At 39.0% G+C, this 10174-nt stretch overlaps 1 protein-coding gene across 1 annotated transcript in view; it reads left to right on the top strand.

Annotated features, from left to right (window-relative positions):
• Nucleotides 1-3882: 3882 nt before the first annotated feature.
• LOC112150849 (integrin beta-1) overlaps nt 3883-10174 on the top strand; it is a 33591-nt gene continuing 27299 nt past the window's right edge. The window contains exon 1 of the mRNA XM_024279368.2: nt 3883-4193. The gene's annotated coding sequence lies outside the window, so the exon portion shown is untranslated. The remainder of the gene's footprint in view (nt 4194-10174) is intronic.

The raw sequence follows: 10174 nt of genomic DNA on the forward strand, positions 1-10174 counted from the left end.
CATGGTGTAACTGCATTATAAATAATTAATAATCAACAAATTTTACATTCTTTCAACACAGCAAGTAATCATTTAAAAATATGAGTGAAAATTGATGAGTTATACTCACCGTAAAGTTTGTAAAATTAGAAAAACTTTTTCAGAGAAGAATTGGAAGAATCGAAAAAAAATCTGAATCAAATTGATCCAAGCTCTAGTGAATCGAATCGAATCAATTCTGGAAATTATTGATACCCAGCATTATAATAAGGTGAATCAAGCTCATAAATGAGACTCACATCCTGTCTCAGATACACATTTTTAAAAAGAGGCCACTTTTCTCTTAAGAGCTTCTATTTAGTTTTCTTTTATTTATTTATTTATTATTCAAATCAGAAGGAAACGTCTTTCTTTGAGACAGATTGTATTATTTTTGAAGGAGTCATGCAGTAACATCAACCATGAACTGTAAATGTATCAGTAAATGTAAATTACTATGATCTGAAGCGAACAATCAGGATTTAATTCTCATCACCACGTTGGACATCCAGAAGCACTCAGTGCAGCTGCTCGGGCTTCCTGTGTAAGTTTAGTCTCTGCTGGGCCTTACCTGCCCCACTGTGGGTTGTAGAGGAGATAAAGCAATCTGCATGCATTCAACAACGCTGTCCGAGTGTGCAAAGAGCTGCTCTCCTGCAGCCTTGACCTACTGAAGTCCATAACCTCTTTGTCATGTTTTGATCAAAGTCCTGTTTGTCGAAGTCCCTCCCTGTCTGATGTCTCATAGCTTGACAATCCCACTGCTGTGGTGTGTCTGCAAAACTTACAACGGCTGTAGTGGGGTGGATGCATGTGTGATGATGCAATCCAGTGGAGATGATGGTTGTAGCACCTGTCAGCTTGTCTGTGGCTCAAAAACTGTTGGTACAAAGAGAGTTATCTGCAATAAATGAAGCTTTTTCTCACTTGGATGACCAGATTGTAATAGGAAGTTGTCCCCATTAATGCTTTCTTAACATGTATGAATGTTGAAAAAATTGCTGTAAACTAAGATTTGTCGGCTGAACATCCATGATCCCAATCTCTGGTTCCACCACATCCCAAAGGTTCTATTGGGTTCTGGTGACTGTGGAGGTCATTAGAGTCCAGTGAGTCATTGTTCTAGAAACCATTCTGAGATTATTCCAGCTTTATGACATGGAGTCTTATCCTCACTGTGGTCATAAAGGGATGGACATGGTCAGAACAATACTCAGGTAGACTGTGGAGGTCATTAGAGTCCAGTGAACTCATCATCATATTCTAGAAACCATTCTGAGATGATTCCAGCTTTATGACATGGAGTCTTATCCTGCTGGAAGTATCATCAGAAGATGGTACTCTGTGGTCATAAAGGGATGGACATGGTCAGAACAATACTCAGGTAGACTGTGGGGTTGGAACCATGATCAATCGGTACTAAGGAGCCTAAAATGAGACAAGAAAATATTCTCCACACCATTATACCACCACCACCAGCATGAACTGCTGATACAAGCCTGGATGGATCAAAGCTTTCATGTTGTCAGCACCAGGTTCTGACCCTACATCTGAATGTAGCAGCAGAAATGGAGACTTATTAGACCAGACAATGTTTTTAAAATCTTCTATTGTCCAGTTTTGTTGAGTCTGTGTGAATTGTAGCCTCAGTTTCCTGTTCTTAGCTGACAGGAGTGACACCAGGTGTGTTCTTCTGCTGCTGTAGCCCATCTGCATCAATGTTGGACATATTGTTCGTTCAGAGATGTTCTTCTGCAGACCTCGGTTGTAACTGGTGATTATTTGTCTCTCTATCAGCTGGAACTAGTCTAGCCATTCCCATCTGACCTCTGACATCAACAGGACATTTCTTCCTACAGTAATGACTGGACATTTTCTCTTTTTCTGACAATTCTCTGGAAACCCTAGAGATGGTTGTGGGTAACAATCCCAGAAGATCAGCAGTTTCTGAAATACTTAGACCAGACCGTCTGGAGCAAGTAATCATGCCATGTTCAAAGTCACTTCAATCCCCTTTCTTCCTCATTCTGATGTTCGGTTTGAACTGCAGCAGATTGTCTTGATCATGTCTACAAGCCTAAATCCATTGATTTACTGCCATGTGATTGGCTAATCTGAACAGGCAGTTGGACAGGTGTGCCCAATAAAGTGGCCAGTGAGCATTCGTCTTGGCAAACCATCTTACGCTATTCGTTTGTTTATCTTTTAAACTGGACCACAGTTGGATAAAACAAATTTGTGGGATGAGTAGCAGAGTAGGTTGGTTGCAGCCATGAAAATATGTTGAAATTGACTCTTGTTTAAGCTTCTGAGCTCAACATGCAGCCACCCAGACACTGAACACCTGTGATGAGAGTCCTTCAACTGTGGCCAGCAGGTTGTGGTTGCACCATAAACTCATATGGACAGATGCTGTGCTGCAGGTAGATGTAAGGTCGATTAAGATGTTGTTCCTCTGCAAGCTGAGGCATCAAGACCACATTTGTCTCTTTTATCCCTTCATTGTGGCTCATTGACCTTGAACAAAAATGAAAACAATTTGAATAAAAGACGGGTTAAGTTTTAATTTAAATTTGTTTAAGTTAGATGTTGTCATTTATATTTGGATTTTTAACATGTCAGATAAATGAGCAAAGTTTGGTAAAAAAGTTCAACCAACAGTCAAGTTGTTTCTTCTTACAACACATATTCTTGATTCTGCTGCACAAGTGTCTGGTTGCTGTTCAGAGGCAAAGTTCTTAGATTTGCATTTCTATGTAAAGTTTTTTTTAAATTATATGATTCTACACCAATGTCGTCATGTTTATATTCCAAAGTAAAAGGAGAGAAAAAACAAATAAAGTCAAAATGATATAAAATGTGAAGTCTTCTTGCATTTTCACAAATCTCCAGCAGCAGGATATTTTTGACACAGGGTGTCTTTTATTTTGAAAGGAACTTGTATATGCTGCTGTCACAGGTAAATACAGGCGTTTAGATAAAAAAAACATTACACTATTATTCTTTCATTTTTGTAAATGCTTAAAATCTACATTGAATAAACGAATGCCTCAATGGTCACAAACACATAAATAATGAAATAATTGTGTTTTTCTTGTGGGTTTTGTTCAGTAAAAACTGGTCTAAATGGTTCTTTTAGTGCTTAAGGTTGCAGACTTCTGCTCTAAACCTTATAGAGTTGGGTTATTTGGAGAGAGATCTTCAAGACGACACACTATGAAGGTGGTTTCATGACCTGGTCAGAACTCGGGTACCGGGTAGTTCTGATTCTGTTGACAAGAATCAATTGCAAAGTTTGTTTTATTAAAAGACTTTTTTATCGGTGGAAACCACTCAGTCCTGCTGCTCATCCTACAAATGATTTAAATGCAGCACTTGGGTTATTAAGATAATCTTAAATTAATCTTAATAAGATTAATCCACCAAACATGTTATTCTTTGTTAATAACGCATTTTAAACTTGAAGGTGACATTTCCACCTCCCAAAATGTTAGCAAAATAAAACAACAAAAATAAAGCTAAAATTATATGTAATGACATTTCACAAACCTCTTATTTCATATTGTCGAACACTTTGGCTCGTAGTTGATGCACACATTCTCTGGGGCGGATATTTCAATTTGAAAATCGGTATTTTCAAAATAATATTCCTAACAAATAAAACAAAAAAAATTTAAAAATCGTGCTTTGGTGGGTTCAACGGGGTGTAAACATTGGTTTTTAGGTGGCAGAAATTCTGTTGATGTTCGTGAAAAGCTGGTGAGAATAGTTTCACCACATCCTGAGGTGAACGCGGGTTCATCTGCAGTGTGTGTTTGTTCTCCTTCCCCGTGCGGGCCGCGGTCATCCTTGTGTAGGCGGGGTCTGAGTAAAAGGAGAAAAAAGGCAAGGGGCTGTTAAATTGAGCAGTAAAACGACACGGCGCAGGAAAAGCAGCCTTTAGAGCCGCAACGTGCTCCGGAGGCTCACTGGATATTGACACGTTCGTCTAAAAGAAGAAATGTCACGTCCGGACGTTTTCTAATCGAATAGGAAAGACGCTTATATCTGGGGGATAAAACAAAGTGAACCCTAGAAACCGTTTTAGCTAGTTTTAGTTACATTACCGTCTGAAGACTTTTTGGACTTAATGTCAGTAGGAACGCCTTGAAACGTCAACGAGGTGTCAGTATAAGGTAAGATATTTCATTTTATGTATCATTTATTCTGTTGGGCATGGCGAGAACGACTAAACATGGACCCGAAACAACAAAAGAAAAGAGGCAAGGAATGCTTGTCCTCAGGGCTAAACTCAGGGTGTGGGTTAGCTAGTTAGCGGTGAAGACATTTATGCTCCTTTTGACGGCATATGGTGGATTATAAAAAGAAAATTGTCACTTTTTAAATAATTTGTGTTTGAAAATGTGTTCCCATTAGCCCTATAATAGGGACTTTTGAGGGGAGAGTTGGCTCGAAGTAGCTGCTTTGCCCAGGAGGGGGAATGAAGGAAATGAATTACCTTCTACTGTTTGACAACCGCTTTAAGCAGCCATTTTTCTTCAAATAAAGCTTTTTTGCCTTAGTTTATGTTTATTTAAAATTGCTATTGCGGTTAATGCCGAGTATGGTTCATTTTGTAGAGTTCGCATCGAAGTTTTTCTTTTATTTTGAAAATAGAAATGGAACTTTTGCAGTCTTGGTGTTGGCTATTCCGGCATTTTCTTGTCTAAAATATAAAAAATAATTTCCATGTAGTTTTTGTTGTCTTTACTAGAGAACACTGGCCTGAATCCTAGTAACTTCTGGGTCTCTTGTTAAGAGAAACTTCCCACGTCCGGTTATTTACAAAATAAAAGCCTATTCATTTGTGTCACCACTTACAAGCTTAAATGTTTACGCTGTGAAAGGTGGTGGTTTTGGACTCGGTAAGAGCTGGACATGTTGAAGAAGCTCCCTCTGGTTAACCAGAATCCTCCTGTTGGGCCTTGCCTGCTGCAGGGCGAGCTTGGACTTGCCTGAATCCTGATCTTCTTGTGCAGGAGGAGGTGCTGCTGGAGGTTTTTGTTTTCTCTGAGAGAAGTTTGGTTGGTTTGGGTTTAAATGGAGTATGTGAAGTTGTAGCTGCACAGTGTAAATAAATGAGGTGAGCTGGGTTAGTTAGTAGTGTAGTTCTGCTTGGGTATGCTGGTATAATAACATGGCAACAGCCTCTCGCTGATCCACAAATGCTCATCTGTTTGGATCTTATGAGGGACACAGATCCAGATCATGTCCACCAGGCCTGCTAATTGCAGACCTGAGGATGGCTGGAGCAGACTGACTCACTTCCCGTAGTTACATTGTTTGAGCAAGCGCTGCACAGAGAAAGGCAAGGAATATCCGGGACAGTCTGAGGGGGGGTCATTGTGGATTACTCAACACAGCGTTCTCGCCCTCCGTTTGTCAGAGATGAGTCACAGACGAAGGGCTGAAACATCGGAGGCTGCTGTCTGTGTTTAGAGTTGAGTGATCATGTTTCTAACATGTCGTAGACTTCCTCTGAAGCTGAGCTGGATGTGATCACAGAGCAGGTTGTCATTGTTTTTCCAGGCAGAGATGGGTATTTCCCAGAATACACCAAACAAATCCATTTACAGTTCCAACACAATTCTGTTACATTTCTTTTTATTGTAAATTTTCATCTAAAACCAAAGTGATTTGGTCAACAATTGGCTTTTTAATAATCAATCAAGGACTTCTTACATTAGTAAATAACTAAAAGTACATTTTTACTAGAAAAAAAAATATTTTGAAGTAAAAGCTATTTGTGTACTTGACAAATCAATTATGCATTTGAACAGTTTTCTTTCTTTTTTTATCCTGCTTTAGTTTCAAGCTAGATTTACTTGTTAGAATCTCATAACCAAGCATTTTTTTGTTGGAATAGGACTTTAAATGATTCTTCACTAAACATATTTGGTATTAGATGAAAATTGACAATAAACTGTCACTTATTAGAGCTGCCACGATTAGTCAACTAATCAACGACTAATCGACTGTTAAAATAGTCGACGACTAATTTAATAGTCAATTAGTCGTTGCTTTATATTATATGGAGTCAGTGTAGTAAAGTTGAACAAAGTTGTGAGCTTTCACCACCACAAAATGCACTTTTTTATATTTGAGTCAGTGAGACCAAAACCTTATCTTTTGTGAAAAACAGTTTCTTGTTTCAGATGCAGACCTCATCAGATTTAATCTGGTTTTAATACCAGAAACTAATAACGGACAGAGGCTGCACAATTCATTACAAGTTTAATAAACTATCATCTTAACTGTCTTTATTTTTAGCTAGTTTAAAGCTAATGATAGTTGAGATGTGTGCTTCACATCCACTTTGTGAATGACTGATTACTTGACTAATTGGAAAAAATGTGTGATTATTCGACTATTAAAATCATTGTTTGTTTGCAGCCTTACTTTAAATGAACACAAAAATATTCAAATTCTTATATTTTGCCCTGCATTCTAATATACCAGTTAAATTTTGTTCCATATCCTAACATTTTTAATAAGATATGAAGCTTTTTGTTGAATTTTTGTCTTAAGAAGTGTCTTGTAAAGTCACAAAAGGTGAGCAAAGATCTGAATTTTTTCAACATTGCACGTGAAGATGAGGTACGAAGTTTGGAGTGACCATGGTGGAGAGTGGTCGAACTCTTATCGCAGATCGCAGGTTCGGTTCTCGCCTTGCCTGCCCATGTGTGGAAGTGTCCTTGAGCAGGACACTGAGCCCCACATTAATCCTGGTGGTTATAGGTTGGCGGCAGTGTTCAGCAGTAGAGCCACCATCAGTGTGTGAACAGGACTGTAAAGCGCTTGGGGCTTTCTCACAAGGTAGACAAGTGCTATACATTTAACATTGTAGAGTTGAAGCTGGGGAGATCTGCAAGAAGAGCCCGGCGTGCCTCCAGAGTTTCATCCGTGCCCGCCGTACCCAACTACCTCCCGCACGGCATCAGACACTAGCCTGCGAAAGACCCAACATCCACCTCCACCCCTGGACAAGTTGGACGGGGGTGGAGATGGGGGGGTTGGGAGACCCCCACTTGTATAGACTACTGGAGATGTGACAGATCGGCCCTTTTGTATACCCGTTACACAATATGCCAATTGTGCATAAACCGTGCGTGATTGTTTTAGTTTATATGCAATTCTTTGTGATTAGTGCATCAGTTATGTAATTTAACATGATAAGAGTGCTGTACATACAAGATAAAGTTACACATCGGTGGTACATGCCTAAAAAGTATGTTAGATATACGTGGAACATTTGTAGAAGGCCACAAATTTGCGTCTTGCAAGAATCATGCACAATTGTTTAAGATGTACGTAATTATGGCGTATAAACTACGTAAAGTATGCATAAATTGGAGGGGCCTCTGGTCAGAATCACTCTATAGCTGGAAGCTGAAATTCTAACTTACACAGGTTGCGTAAGTGGAAATGTCCTAAACTTTAGAAAACCCTTTCAAAATGATATTTTAAAACCTTTTCAGAACCATCAGCTTTTATGACTTTAAATGAGAATAAACTCTACTGTTTCTTATTCGTGAATCAGCTGAAATGCCGTTTTTTTTTCTTTGTGACAGATGGTGTCGCAGAGAAAGAAAAACTGCAAAAAGGGTCGATCAAAGAGGGAAAAAAAATGGAAAAATGTCGAAAGATAAAACTCTATTTTTGTTGCGGCCGGCTCCGGCAAGGGGAGGGACTTCCGACTCTTAATTTTCGGGCACCATATTGTTTTCTCTGTAGCCAGATTCTCTTGATAAATTGCATAATTTTCCACCAGCCAAAAATTTTGAACAGCTCAAAACGGAATTCATGTAAAGCCCGGTCAGCCAATATCCTCAACGGACATCTGGACACATCGACGAATGACGAACGCAAGAAAGGTTTATGAATTATGTGCATGTATCACAATAGAGTGAAATTCAATATGTGGAAGTGTGCAAATTGTATGTAGCGACAGTGTGACGCGACCTTAGCCAACAAGTGACAGAGAAAAGACAGAAACTGAACTTTTGATTCCTTTTGTCTTTGTGATGTTGTTTAAGGTTAGCTAAGTTTTTACATCTTAGCCGACGCTTTTAATAAAATTCAAGTCTGAAGAGAGAAGGAGGAGAACTGAATGAAGGACAGAACAGAGATGACTAGTTTTTTTTTCTTTTGTAACCTTCTCAAGTGGACCAAGCTTTTGTTGTGTTTTATATTCTGTTTGCTGGTGCTGCTCAAGACAGTAGCTTGACAATAGCTTGAAAATAACTTCCAACTTTTATTGGGAAATTGTGGAAAACAAAAAAGATCACCTCATTTAAAGTGTTAAATCACATTCCCCATGTGTGACCTGAAGAAACTCTGAAGTCACATTTTTGAAAGAGTGCTAAATAATGAGTGTGTGTCCTAGTTTTCCTGACAGAGTATGAAGTTAAGCTGGAATGCATGATCTCATGTGTGAGCGGCTGTGAGCCTTGTGGTTTTCTCCATGTGGTGATTAGAAACCCAAACTGGACCTCTGGTTGTTTCGACAGCTGAAAATCTGTCTTTAATGACTGCCAGGCTTCACTTGAACATGTTATGAGCATGTAACACGAGATGGTAGATTTGTGGGATTTCCCAGAGGGCCTTGGATGATAAAAAGCAGACGGGCTGTGACTGCATGTGCTAGTTTTCTCACCGCTGGTTTGTCAACCCTGTTTTTGACTAGAAAAAAGTTTTTAAAAGCTTTACTTTGTTGCTAGAGTGTGATAAAGCAGAATGCTTCGTGTAGCTACAAGGTTTCTAAAATGGAGTAATTTTAATTCAGCTCTTGTCAGAGCAGCTAAAGGTACCTCGTCGGATCATTTCGTCGCCTTTGGGCCTCACCACAGTGACAAAGGTGGAGTTTTCTGTGGGGGCTGGGTTTCCTTTGAACATGCTGCGTTTGCAGTCGAAGCCTAGGTGCTCTTCCTGAACGTTCATCAGCGGACCGAGCTGAAAGGCAGCACACGAGTTCAACCTAATGAAGGAAATGGCCAGAGTTCTGTTGATTCAGGGAACTAATGGATGAAAAGTGGACTCAGCAGCAGATGTGATGAGGAAAGGAGGAAGGCCACTCGCTTCTTGTGGGAACAATCAGAGGAAAAGACTGATTTTTTGGAGAACACCACTTTTATGGGTTTAGTCTTGTTTGAATGATGAGAAAATGGCTTTTGTGGGTTTGGGCGTTAGGTTTCTAGATGAGGAAGTTGTTTGGTTTTCATGCAAGCAGAACATTTTCTCACAGATTGAGATAAACTTCACTGACTTCACTCCATTTTACAGTGCTCTCTGTAAAGACCTACTCCAATAAAAATCATGTTTTTTGGTGTTTTTAACGTGTTCTTGTATTTTTCTCATGATGGAATAATTTAAGTTTAATCCTTGGATTGGTTCAAAATTGGCCCATTTTCACACTTGAAACGGACCCAAACACAATATAAGGGTTAAAATGGTTTATGAGTATTTCTTTATTCAAATTGTGATGGATCAGGAGCAAATATGGACCCGTGGTTTGAAAAAGCTCTTGTTTTTAATTCAACAAATGCCTTTGACGGGCCAAAGTTTCACCGCTCCTCCTCCCACCCTCATGAACGTCTTCGTTTTCCTCGTCTGAGCTGGAATCTGGCTCAAAACTGTACAGCTGGATAGCTACTATATTAATCACCATTTTCTTTTAAAACTAATGTTAGCTTGGAGCTACAAGCTTGCATGGGAGCAATCAAGCAGAGCAGTAACATGTAACTGAAGAGTAACAAATGAAAAAGATTTTTTAAAGTGCACAACAGTTTCACGTTTCTTAGTAGGAAAACATATTTTTGCACAGTAGGGCTGCCACAATTAGTCGACAAATCGCCTATTAAAATAGTCAAGGACTAATTTAATAGTCGATTAGTCGTTACTTTTTTTATGTGATGTGAGAGTGTAGTAAAGTTGAACAAAGTTGTGAGCGTTCTGCACAAAAAAAATGAACTTTTGTTATATTTGAGTCAGTGATACCAAAACTTTATCTGATGCAGACCTCATTTGATTTAATCTTGTTTTAATACCAGAAACTGAGGACAGAGGCTGCACGATTCCTTATAAGTTTAATAAACTATCATCTTAATTGTCTCTATTT

This window comes from Oryzias melastigma, linkage group LG17, assembly GCF_002922805.2.
Source record: "Oryzias melastigma strain HK-1 linkage group LG17, ASM292280v2, whole genome shotgun sequence".
Classification (NCBI taxonomy): domain Eukaryota; kingdom Metazoa; phylum Chordata; class Actinopteri; order Beloniformes; family Adrianichthyidae; genus Oryzias; species Oryzias melastigma.